Here is a 13896-nt window from a genome sequence, read left to right on the forward strand (position 1 = left end):
AATCCCAGCTGTACGGTTATAGGCCTAGTGAAATACAGCCCACAAGTCATGCAGATGTGCTCGGTGTCCCGCAGCAGTGATGATGCAGTGATGCCAGAACACAAGACACGTAGTTCATACAGTCTTCATATGTATAATGTATGCTAGTTTATGCGCATATGCTAGTTTGTAATGAAAAGGATGCTAAGAATTTTTAAATCCTGATGCATCCTGAAGCAGATGCACTTCGTCAGGCCTAAATGGCCAAAGCTCCAGTGTCGGCTTTCTAGCTAGTAATTAACTTTATCAGACAACGACACGGGTCGCTCAGAACAGCACGTCCCTCACAAGTGAACAATAGCATACAGTGTTTTGGTGCTTGAGAAATCTCCAGTGGGGGTTTGTCTGCTTCATATAATACTTGTCAAATCCTAGTTGACATTTTATATGGATGCTAATCAGAAGCAATATGTCTCTGGGCAAAAGCCTTCAATTTATGTAAATTGTTTTGCTGTGACATGAGAAGCAGAAAAAAAAGGAAACAAATGACAACAACGGCAATAATACTAATACTAATAAGAACGCATGAATAAATAAATACACTATATAGCCAAACGTTTGTGAACACATGATCATCACACCCATTACAGGTATGTGCTTGTTGAACATCCCAATCAAGATTTAACCTCCACTGTCCTGGGAAGGCTTTCCACCAGATTTTGGAGTGTGGCTATGGGCAAAGTGACGGGAAATTGTAATGCTACAGCATAAAAGACATACAATTGTACGCTTCCAAATTTGGTACCCTAACCCTAACCTGGCTAAATTACACATCACACACATGGGTGTGATGGTCAGGTGTCTACAATTTTTTGGCCATATAGTATAGTGTACATTTTGCTTTCTATTTTTTTAAGGCTTCCATTAATTCAAAAAGGGAAGAGACAAAACTTGGCTTTTGTAAAAATGTGTGTGTATACATATGTATATATATTTATATATATGGAATATATGGAATACATTTATATATTGTCTGTGGCCTGTAATAAGTTTATAGAGGAAGGTTTCGCACAACATTTCTAGGTAACAGATATATACAAAAGATACAAACAACGAATCCGTGGAACTATACAGTTTAATACCCTGTTTTCCGAAAATGTAGATGAGCCAGTAGAAACTGTCATCACTGCTAACAGGGACATTACCAAACCGTGTGAAATAATATGATGATTAATGCAAATGTTTTTCTATTTTGGTGGTCCTTGAAATTCATGCTTGCTTTCTCTAGCCTGAAATTCGCAGACGGAAATCGGAAACAAGACTCTGTTCTCCAACCCAACAATTATGTGCTGTTTCACCACCCGGTTTTACCCTTCAGACTTGACTCGAGTGTACAATGTATTATTTGCAAGTTTCCAAAAACATCATCAGGCAAAGGACTACACAACACCCATGTCCATGCCTTCATCTCTGAGAATCTGCAGTATTACCACAATGTATAACCATATCAGATCATCATGGGAGCGGGAACCTATTCCACCTGCTGCTAAACCGATTAGTTGAACAGAATTATTTTCAGAGGATCATATATGGTACCTAGGCCTTGGTCCTGTTTTGCTCTTGGTAGTGCATCTTGAATATTGACAAATGTATCTAGTGTTTCCTGTTATAAAATTACAAAAAAAACCTATATATGATTATTAAACCTATTTCTAGGTTTTTCAAGCATTTAGGTTTAGAAAGAAGCAACATTATCTACCAGTAGAAGCTTGAAATCTGTAAAAGCATCTTGATTTATAAGAATCTCAAAAGAAGAAATATTAGATTTGCCTGTACTCAAGTTATTTTCACTTGTTAAAGATATTATTTGTGCCTGGTTCCTCTCAAGGGTTCATCTCCTTGAGGTAGGGTGAAAAGGTGAAAAGAAAAAGCGCAGTTCTTTCTTTTTTTCCCCCCCTAAGAGTAAAGTATTAAGAGCATATAGAATACTATAAACTACATTGTAGGTTTTCTGAAAATGTTACAAATATTTAAAAACACAAGAGCTCATTTGGGCATTAAAGCACACACCCCACACTGGGAATTCTTTCATAAGAACTAAACAGTCTACATCCAAGGGCTCTCTGATTACACTTCGGATTACATTAAGGTATTACTGATTGCTTTCTGTCCTCCCCAGGGAAAACAATCGATATTATTTTCGATTCTCTGTGATGTAAGGAGCAATTCAACATTAATTGGTCTATCGGGTAATACTGTTGTATTATATGCTTTGATATTGGGCATTGGATCGTTACTACTGTAGTATTGTTGCGCCGGTCACTGTGGACCTAAGGTGCACAGAGAAGCTTGGTGTACATCTATGAGTGTGAGGTGGTGGAGAGGATTTGACAGAGTGGGGACATGGCATTAGCATAACCGTGGTGAGAGTGGAGAGAGGAAGATAGACAGGCTCACTGAGCAGCAGGGCAAGTCTGCTGCTCACCTCCCTTATCAGTCTGCAGGGCCAGGCGTCAGAAAAAAAAAGGCGGGTGGGGGTGAAGGGGGAGACTTGCAGAGAGATGGAAAGAGAGAAAGACAGATAGCGAGATGGAGTGAGAGCGAGAAAGAGCGGGAGAGTGAAAGCAGAAACAGAGGTAGCCAAGCAATTAATTGTCTTCACAGTCTGGCATTTCATTTCAACACTCAAGCAAAGAAAGTCTATTACAGGAACAGGATGATCATTAAAACCCACCAGTAATCACACTCAAACAGAAATAAAAAAAAAAAACAAAACCCCCCTTCCCCCACCCCCTTTCCTCCGTCGCTGTCATCGACCCTCCAAAAACAGTCATTTCCCCCTGCTTCACAGTCACTGGACTGTAACCAGTAGATTGAAAAATAATAGCAGTTCTGATGGCCCCCTAGGCGATCGCCATGCATGCAGATAGATAAAGCATTTCAAGTTTGGAACTCAGACGAACTCGAGAGCAAGGGAGCGCCGGCTTAATTTCTGAAATAAATGTCTTGCACGCCTGGAAGGCGGGGATCGAGACCCCGCCCTGGGTTCCTCCACTCCCGGACACGCTGAGCCAAGAGAAATGCAAAACTTGTGGACGGGAGAAATATGAGTGTGGGCAACGAGACATAGCAGGAGAGGAGATGAGGACAGCGGAGAAGTGCAGGTGGATGAGGGATGGGCATTGGCGGTTGGAGGAGCGCCGGAACAGTTCATTTGTCACTGTCAAATTGGTTCACTGTTTGCTCATAACTAGCGCGGCCTGTGAAGCCCCTCCAGAGGGCGGCGGAGAAAAATGCATACGTTTCGTACAGAGAGCACAGGAAGCCGTCCTTCATCTGTAATATGCAGCTGCACGTCTTGTTCAGCATGCTGACTGAAGTTACTGCTGTGCGAATGTGGTGTTTATTCATTGCTTTCAGCCTAACTTTCTAAAAGTAAATGATTTCGTTTGTCTGAGTCCAAAATGACAACGGGATGACAGGTACACAGTGCATCTGGAATTTTCCGCTGTGACAGTGGCGAGATAGGAAATAAAATAAATAAATCATTTTGTCTTTCTCGTTTTCTCTCTGTCCAGCACGCAGGATGTTGGAGCGTACGGAGTTGTCCGGATGCTGACGTTGCAAAACTGCACAAACTTGTTTATTGGCCCAGAGTCCAGCCTGAGCTCTGAGTGCACAGTGCATGGCAGAGTATATCTCCTGCTGTAAACATACTCTCACAGTCTCTTTCTGACTCACACATTCTCTCTTTTTTTCTCGCTCTCTCAGGCTCTTGCGATAACTCTCTCTTTCGCTCGCACACTTTCCATCTTGCTCTGATTCATTTTACAGGTCCTGAGGGAGGCAGCAGGTAGGCCTGAGGTCACAGGTTCAACCCTGACTGGGGACAGCACTGCATTTCCTTCAGCTAGATAATTAACCTGAATTCTTCTGGGTATCCAACCACATAATGGATAATGAGTAAACTGCAGGCCAGGTAAGTGAGTCTGGAAAAGGGCATCTGCTCGCCAACACTATTAGCTCCATACACATGGCATGACGTATAATTATTACCAATTATTTATCTATTTGATATCAGTTGGGGTAATATCTTTGTCCCACTGATAAAATATTTGTAAATATGCACATAAGTAAAATAAAGGTAATGGACATTTTAAACACATGTAAAGTGTCCTTAATAAATGAACTATAAATAAATCAACTATGTGCATGTAAATAATATAGGAAATTAATAAAAAAGTCCCAGCTTACTACAGTCACTCTCTAACTACACTTTACCTTGTAATGTAAAGTAATTCATTTAAATACTTCAAAAATGTTATTACTTTTGGATTAATGTGGGAATCCATTTATCTCTCAAGTCCCATGCTCAACAGGAAACAGCCGCATTTGAATTTCATGAAGATCATGTGAAGAAGAAAGCATTATGTATACTGATCAGCCATACCATTAAAACCACTGACAGAAGCATCAGAGCATCAGAACTATACCACTGAGCAATGTAAGAAGGCGGCCTGGCCTGATGAATCAAGTTTTCTTTTACATCATGTAGACGGCGTCGCTTAACTGGGGAAGAGATGGCACCAGGATGCACTATGGGAAAAAGGCGAGCCAGTGGAGGAAGTGTGATGCTCTGGGAAATGTTCTACTGGGAAATCTTGGGTCCTGGCATTCATGTGGATTCTACTTTGACACCTACCACCGACCTAAACACTGTTGCAGACTAAGTACACCCCTTCATGGCAACGGTATTCCCTAATGTCAGTGGTGCTATTTCAGCAGGATGTGCCCTACCTCACTGCAAAAGGTGTTCAGGAACGATTTGAGGAACATGACAAAGAGTTGACTTAGCTTTCAAATTCCGCAGATCTCAAACCAATCGAGCATCTATGGGACAAATAAGTCCGATCCACGGAGGCCCCACCTTGCAACTTACAGGACTTAAAGGATCTGCTGCTAACCTCTTGGTGCCAGATACCACAGCAGAGTTCAGAGGTCTTGTGGAGTCCATGCCTCGACAGGTCGGAGCTGTTTTGGTGGCACAAAGCGGACCTACACAATATTAGGCCCGTGGTTTTAATGTTATGGCTGATCGGTGTATATGCATGTTTTCTTGGATTCAATGTTCTAAAATAATTTTGAAAACCTTTGAGAGTTACAAGGGTGGAATCAGCCATGTAATCGTAAAGACAGCAGATTGCTGGTGTAGTCATGGAGGCAGCAGTGTTGATTATGTTCACGAGAACTGAGACATGGATTCAAGAATCAAACTAAGTGTCAGTTAATTCAAATTCAATTCAAGCATATGAGAACATGACGGCCTCCATGTCCTTATCCTCTCCCATTGCTTCTCCTACTATTTATTCAATCTCCTTCCTTGTTTTAATGCACTTTAATTGGATTTCATCGTCCAGACAAGTGCTTTTAGACAGACAATTATCACTGGGGCTTTGTCCACCACTCTTCTTTGTTGAAGCATGACATTGACACTGAATCATCTTTGAATGTTCTTTAGTCAAACTACTCACAGCATCCAGAACTCAGAGAAATGAATGGATATTTGGGTTGATCTCTCTCTCTTTTTCTCTCTCTCTCTCACTCACTGTTGCCTGTCAGATGAGGTATTCCAACATGGTGGAAACAATCGACCGTGGATCAAGTTCATCCATGTCATCCAACACCAGAGATTATTTTAACATATGGTGGGAGGAAGGTTCCGGAATCAATGTTGGAAGGAATATCCCCCACATCAAATTTTATACCCACACACACACACACACACACACACACACACACACACACAAATATAAAGTTGCATATACAAAATGTTATTGTTGTCCCACGCCCCAAGATTGGCATACTTTATAGTTAAAACTTTGTCTTAAGTACTATTTACAGAAATGTATGTTAAGTAATGTTGCCAAACAACTTCTACAGTGATTATGTCAGATTCCCATGGGATAAGCAATCTCAACATAAGTTACACTCAATGTAATTGTATAATTTGCATGAGGTATGCATTCCTCCATGCATAATACGTAACTTCTGATACTCATGCAATATTAAGTGCTTGTCCTAGGGAGCGTGTCAGAAGTGTAAGCTACACATATGTAGCCTATACCTATGCTAGGATACCAGTACATCCAATATATCAAAATATATTTCTATATTTTGGTGTTTGTCTTTTGAAACTTGGCCAATAGCTGGTGGACAACAAAGAAAAATACTTCTAGTACTGGCTCCTAACTTAAAAAAAAAAAAAAAAGTAAAAACTTTTATATAACTTGTACTTTTCAGAAGGTACAATATGTCATACGCTTTCCAGATGTCTGTAAAGAAATTACTGACAGATTCAAACAAGTCGAAAATCCCAGCGCTATTCCGGTAATAAATATATTACTCCACCTTTGTGTGCAAAATTAATACAGTCCAAATAGGGCTTTAGAGCTAAACACTTCTATGTCCTGATTCCATTAGCCATTTTTGTCTAAACTCATTCAAAAGCCGCATCTCCATTTCATCCCTGGTCCTTGACTGCCTTGAACTCCACATCCCTGACTTTTGATGAATGCAAGCTGACACTTCAGAACATTTCACATTGTGAGAGGTCTTTCAACCCTTTTTTAAAGACTTGTGCAATTAAGCGCCAGTATATAACAGCACAGAACATCTTCCTGCAGCTATCCAAGAGCAAGAAAAGGTTCAATATTCATGAAATATTCTAATATCCTGAACCCCCAGTAGGATGAACAGAGAGAAATAATGATCATTCCTCATGTCAGCCAGCACGGGCGGCCATGGAGAGAGAATTATGCAACAGCACACTTCACAAGCACTTCTCTGTGTTTTTCTTTGTTAGGGTTTTGGTAAGTGGATTATTCTCCCAAGTGGGACATGTGGAAATTAATGTTATCATGTACGTCAGAGACTGGAATCATTTGCAGCATTCGATATTTAACATCTCTGCCTGTAACTCTGACCGCCCTTCTAATATGCAGTTTAAACTGTTTAAACATAGACAGTAATCAGTATTTTGCTGGAAGAGCTTTAATCCAAGAAGTCAGCTCCCTTGGAGATGGTGCTAGTTTGCATTTCGTCTGGAAACCTCCTTTGGTGAAGTCGTCGGTGGAGTCCATGGGTTGACATTTCAATGCTGGTGAGACAGACTCTGGGCAGACAAACGGGTGATTGACAGGCCTCTGAAGAGGGCTTTTTCAAAGATCGATTTCTCTTTTGCTTTCTTGTTTATTTGGTTCCTGGGGTTGTGATGTGTGATTGAATTACTAATAAATGGTAAATGGTTTAATATATATATATATATATATATATATATATATATATATATATATATATATATATATATAGCACAGTGGATCAACGAGTGAGGGGAGGGTATACAAGTTTTTTGCATAACTTGGATGGAAACCCCATGTCCTGTTCAATAGTCGATGACATTTACAAATCTAACACATACAATGCACTAACATGCAATTAAATTAACAGCTAATAAAACACCCTGCTCACATAATGCCTTTAATACAATGCTAAATTGCAGATTCAGCCCTAAGGCTAATCTAGACCCAAATATTACATGCACGACATGCAGTGTTTTCCCTTAGTAGCTTGTAATCTGCATTATTTATGAATGAAGAATTTGAATAATGAACTGGGATTGTATGTGTAACGGCACACCGCCCTCAGTGCATGGCCTTAGAGGTGTCCGTGTGATTGTATACTTCCCTAATGGAGCTTTAATGGATTGTGTGCAGCTCTCTGCTGCTCTAATGGGGTGAGATGCCCGAGGGATCTTTGTTGCCTGGCTTTCTTTCACTCTCTTGCACCTGACCTGCAGTTAAAATCTCATCACGAGCATACGTGTGAGAAACAGACTTGTCTTCCTGAAAGACATGTCTTGTCTGACAGCATTGTGAAGACCTAGAATATCTGGCATTTATTACTCTCCAAATGACAAAGGTTCTGCGAAAAACCAAGAAGCCAGCCGTCCATCAAGTCTTGTAGTCGTTTTAGGGAAGTGAAAACAAATCAAGCTAAAGGCAAAAGTCAGACTGGAAGAGATCGGTTGTTTGCTTTATTCATTACGTTTTCATTTTTTAATAAATGTTATGAAATGTAACAACGGCTAGAAGAAAAACTTACTGTTCTTGCTCACCATGGCAACAAACGGAATGAATAAAAGCTTATCATACCAGTTAACATGCAAGTGCGATGACGGGGCACTTACATCATGCAAAGTTGATCTTCTTTCACACTGAGAAGATAGGCTGTTTAATTTTTGTGTTCACAAACACCACAGGGATGTATTTGTAGAGTACAACAGACAGTACATGCCAGAGGAAGAGACACGGAGAGGAAGGAGGAGGTAGATAGTGCACAGTGAACAGACAGACAACACAGAGAGACAAAAAAAAAAGTCACGTCCAGGTGAAGGAAAGGAAATACCGTAGCGCATTATTGAAGCCTCCTTTGGCAGTAAGCTGCTTATTGATAAAAGCACTAATCTGGCTGGTGGAAGGTAAGGAGCGTGGCATGTGTGGTGATAAAACATCTGAGCTAAGCAACACCATCAGGGAGCTGAGTGTCCTCAAAGCTTCACCTGAAAGTTAGTATCGTGTTTATTTATTTTTTTTAATGCAAAATTGTGAACGGCTCACGGAATTAGATCCCATACTGCATTGCCTGATGAAAGCTAATTCACCACTGACGATTCCACTTATCTGGGATTATTACCTGCCCCTCCTATACTCTGTAAGATGGTAATTTGATATGATGAGAGATTTTAGATCTTTGGAACAGTGATGATATTGAAAGCCTGGGCCGATAACGATAAGCAAAAAATAATCCATCTAAAGCAAAGTTTACACAAATCAGGCTTCTTGGGTTGCATGAAGAAATATAGTGAGGAAGAAATGAAGCTGACTGTGAGCCGTTGGATATTAACATAATCACTGTTATTATTGTCATTCTCATCTGTGCCTACGTCGCCATTAGTCTCACATCTGCATACTGCCGCTGCGTACTGTTCCACCGATCTCTACGACAACATCAGGACTCACATCCTCTTTCTTCAGAGCAGGCCTATTCTGCCCTTTAAGTATTTCCTCAGCAGGAGCTGTAATCTCTCTTAACACGTAATAACGGGGATGTTAGATCAAAATCTCCACCTTGCTCACAGGGGCCACAGCAAAAGCAGGAGGTTTTGCTCAAACCATTTCCACCACTCAAGTTTCAGAAAGAGATGCTCCGGAGAGGAAGATTATCCAATAGCATTGTGAAAGTTCGGATAGGCATTCTCAGTGTGCTTGACAGGATCATGAAAATCGATTAGCCTAGACCGAAAACCAGCCTTCTGCCCTCTTCGTTTCCAGTAGAGACCCCATCACACTGGTGTGATCTTATGAAACATTCTGGCAAGACCACCATCTGAATGTACTGAGTTGGACACACGCCAGAGAGCAAGTTGATTCATATAAAACAGTGCTAAGAGAAATCGACAGGTTCTGCCTTGAGTGGTTCTACTGTCTTATCTCCAAAAACGCTCTGGACAAGATCACTCATTTGGAATATGTCTGTCCAGTGCACTAAATCCCTGAGCACTTGTCCAGGGCAATCGATTTCAAAGTGTCAGCCTGGACCAGTCGATTGGTAAGTACCTGCAGAGACTAGACCTTCCCTAGGAGACAGTGCAGAGAGGTCCTCGGAAACACCAACGCATAATAAGCTATTCCATTTTCTCACCTTATTAGCCCTCGCCATGTTGACAAGATCACTCATAGAAGGTGCTGCATGTTTGTGCACCTAACAATGGAATTATTCATTAGTGGCTTAATTTCCCCAAGTGTTGTTAAATGTCTCGGTTGTAATTTATTCAAAACTTATTTGTTTATAATTGCTTGCTTACGTCTTCCCTGCAGGCAACAGACGGTCTTGATGTCTCCCTGTCTGTGCCTGGGAGACCTGTGGATCTTATGGTGGATTGAACCCCCCCATCCCACCCCCTCCGTGAGCAAGGGATGCAGGTATTGTGCTCTAATGAGCAGCAGGCTGAGGGCATTATGGGATGGGATCCACCAGGGAGCGGAATTTGAAAAGGTGGATACCAGGTTTGAGGGGTTTACAAGTGTATTCTGTTATGGATAACCGCCAGCTGGAGCCAGGGAGAACAGATGCTCAAAAATGGGGGGATTTCTGACAGGTCTAAAGGCTGCCTGCACAAAGCCAAAGCTGTGTGGGGAAGAGAGTAAGCAGGAGCGGGTCAGAGAACATTGTAGTATATTTTATGGCTTTAGCTTCTTCCCTCTGTGACCAGGCTGCTACTCAATTCCAGGCAGGCTCATCTCCCAATATGGTGGAAATGATTTACTCATGAGAAACACAGACAGAATAGCTCAAACAGAGCAAGACAGTGAGGGGTGAAAAGAAGAATACTCTCTGGAAACTCATAACCTTTTGACGACAGATCTTCCAATCTTACAGCCTCACATGCCATAGATTGTTCATATGAGGCACAAGATATTGAAACAGAAAGGACAAAAGCGTAGAAGCTGTGTGTAGCATGACTTGGATTCATGACATTTTTTTTTAGCTGCAGAAAATATAAGGGAAAAATTATGAGTTGCCTTTGCTTACTTTCCTCCTGTGGAGCAGCACTGGATGGTCACAGCAGGCTGACAGAGGAGGTTTGGGGAGTAATCTCCTGGCACTCTAGCTGCTGGAGTTCACGCTGGGTGAAGAAGGTTAAGCGATGTGTTCCATTAATTAAAGCCTGCCCCAAAATCCCTCCTGCATCCCTGCTTCCCAATCCTGTGGAACCAGTCGAGTCTGAAGTTGTGGAGAGATGAAGCGCAGCACATCATGGGGACAACGCTATGCTATCTATGTGTAATAAGGGATTTTAATTGTGTGGATTTAATTTAAGCACAGATTTATGGCTTCACAAGCTCTCATCATGCCCACGTTAAAATAACTGGAAAAGTATTTCCCTTAATCAATCTTTGTGAGACAATAGCCACGTTTCCATCCGAGGGTTTTTTGCGATAAAAGGTTTAGCGCAAATTATCGATAAAATTTCACGTGTCGACGCAATCTTTTTCCGTTTAACTTTATCACAAAAACGCTATGTAGAATAGCTTGGAAACAGTTTTTGTCGAGAAAAATGGCATTCGCGCAGCAAAAAAAAAGTGTCACATGACAGAATTTATCCATTAGTCGGGGGAAGAGTAGGGATGTGTGAGCCATCCAGTGCACTCCAAACCTGTGATACAAGATGTGCCAAGGAATTACGGTAATGGACGTCAGTGGCCTCCACCACATTCAGCAGGCTGATATAACGCCACATTCGTTTTTCCTTAATAGCTGTGCACACAGCATATACACATCGATGGACAGTCATATTACTAACCCCGAAACCTTCCCCCACTACACTGTACTCGGAGCAGGATGCCAGCTTAAGCAATCCACGTTCTGGTCGGAACCGGTGTTCGGTGGCAACCTGCGATGGGCGCAGCACTACCTCCGCCATGGGCAGGGCCGGAGTTGGACCCACATTCAGCTCGCGAGTTTAATGCCCAAGACCAGCCCTTTTTTTTTTTTAATTACTGACATGTTTATAGATAAATTAATTTAAGATAAATAACAAATAACACAGGCTACTGAGTATTGTTTTCTGCTACAAAAAGTCCAACTGTAACATTATGAAAAAAAATGTTTGTTTGCATTCAAAGAAATATGAAGTATTTCAGTAAGAAATATACTTTTTTTTGGCAGCTCGCACCACGGCATGTTTATATCTCCACGGTAATGACCTGAGTACGCGCACGTGTGTGTCTGTGTGTGTGTGTGTGTGTGTGTGTGTGTGTGTGAGACAGAGAGAGAGAGAGAGCGTATGTGTGCTGAGCCAAATGACGTGAGAAAACGGCCCTTTTTAATGCATAACTAACTGATGCGCTGCTTTAAATTCAAATGTAGTGTAATTCTTTACTTTAGTTATCAGTCATGCAATAATGTAATGCTTATTTTATGAGCCCAACTTATGAGCGGCCCACTGGGAATTCTCCTGATTCTCCTGATGAGCCACTGCGGCTATGCCCATGGGCTTCAGCATGCTTGGAGCCCTATAAGACGAGCAGCTGCTCCATTCTCACCTCGTCCTCTGATATTTCGTACAACTGCAATTATTTCTGAAATTAAAATGAAAGTAAGTGAGAAAGAAATCAATTTCATTTAATCAATTTCATTTAATTGTCTCAATACGTTCCCCATTTTACAAAGATTCGAGGACGTGCGGAACACAAAAGGTACACGATTTGCGATATATACAAATAATGTATGGAAACGGCTCAAGGGCAGATTTCTTTTGCGATACACCGTGACGTATGCGACAATTTTTTAAAGGATGACGTCATCACGCACACTACTTTATCGGTAAAAGGCCAACTGGATGGAAACAGGCGGGAGACGGCAAATATCGCAAACTTTTTTTTTTTAAGCACTTTCACTTTGTCGATAACAGAAAGGCGCAAAAAGTGGATGGAAACTTGGCAACTGTCCCAGACTATCCTGAATAAAAGGAGGAAGGCATCTTTAAAAATACAGAAACGTATCTTACATGTCGTATCATGTAATAGAGTGTTTAAACAGAACTGACCAAAACTATTTCTTCACTTTCTTCCTTAGTCTGCTTATTCATTTTTGTATAGTAGGTTCAATAAAAGACTCTTGGGTTTAACTTGGGAAAGTGCAGGTTTTCAAATTTTCCTGAAACATATGTATATGCTAAAATATATGGTGGGAAAAGTGGGCTGTGGAACCTGTACTGATATATGAGTCATACTACTGTATGTTACATGCTGTGTGGGAAAAAAAATGGCAGCAACCCTTCCAGATGTGCAAGTGTTCTCGTCAGCAACCTTCACAAAAACCAAGACATTTTTAAAGTGGAAAGAAAAGGCACAACCCTTGATCTGTCACACACTGACACACAAACACACACACATACTCAGTCTTGCAAACAAATGCCTCTTCACAAAGTCAGACCCACGCCTGTGTGAACTGATCGTTCAGTGTTGTTGTTTTTTTTTTGCACCTTTGGATAAACCTTCCGTGACAAACAAACTCCTTTTAATAATGGTTTAAGAAGCAGGATGGCGGGTAGTGAAGCCAGCAGCCAGCTGCCACGGTCTGCCCTCGCTGGTGATACACAGCAAACAAGGCTGCTATGTTTACATTCTTCACTGCTGAGACCAAGGGAGCGTGCCTCACCAGACACTAACACCTGAGCACATCTTCGCACCTCACAATGACACATTGTCAAGTGTATTACCGTTGGTTCTGCCAAACCCCGTTTCTCTACAGCTGTCACTCCGGTTTTAATATTTATTTTGGTCAATCTGTTCAACCTGATGTGGGGAGAGAACCCTCACGTGAGTTCACATCTGCTGAGAGATGTCACGTGAGTTAACATCTGTCCCTGTTTTTGTCACTCAGTTCTGCTATGGATTCAGACATATCTCAGGGTAATAATCAGATGTTTAGGTGAATACAGGATACAGGCCAGTCAGTACTCTTTACTGATGTGCAAGCACGCAAGCGATTTTAGACTCAGTGGCAGGCACGCATGGTAGGCATTGCTGGAATCTATTGTCACTTCCATGCCATATGCTGTCCGTCACAGAGCCGGTGCTGCTCTGGGTCACTCTTCTCTCCAGTCAGTAAGTCCATAGGGCCTGCACTCACCCCGACTGTCAGCTAGCATCTGCTGGTATTACCAACCAGCGGGCTGGTACTGATGAAGCCAGAGCCTACGCATCCTCAAACCGTGTCTCGTGCATATCCCCTGCCTATTAACCATCAACAACACTCAGGAGAAAAAGCTTTACCTGATAGCGCTTAATGGAA

This window comes from Ictalurus furcatus, chromosome 16 (assembly GCF_023375685.1).
Source record: "Ictalurus furcatus strain D&B chromosome 16, Billie_1.0, whole genome shotgun sequence".
In the NCBI taxonomy this organism is placed as follows: domain Eukaryota; kingdom Metazoa; phylum Chordata; class Actinopteri; order Siluriformes; family Ictaluridae; genus Ictalurus; species Ictalurus furcatus.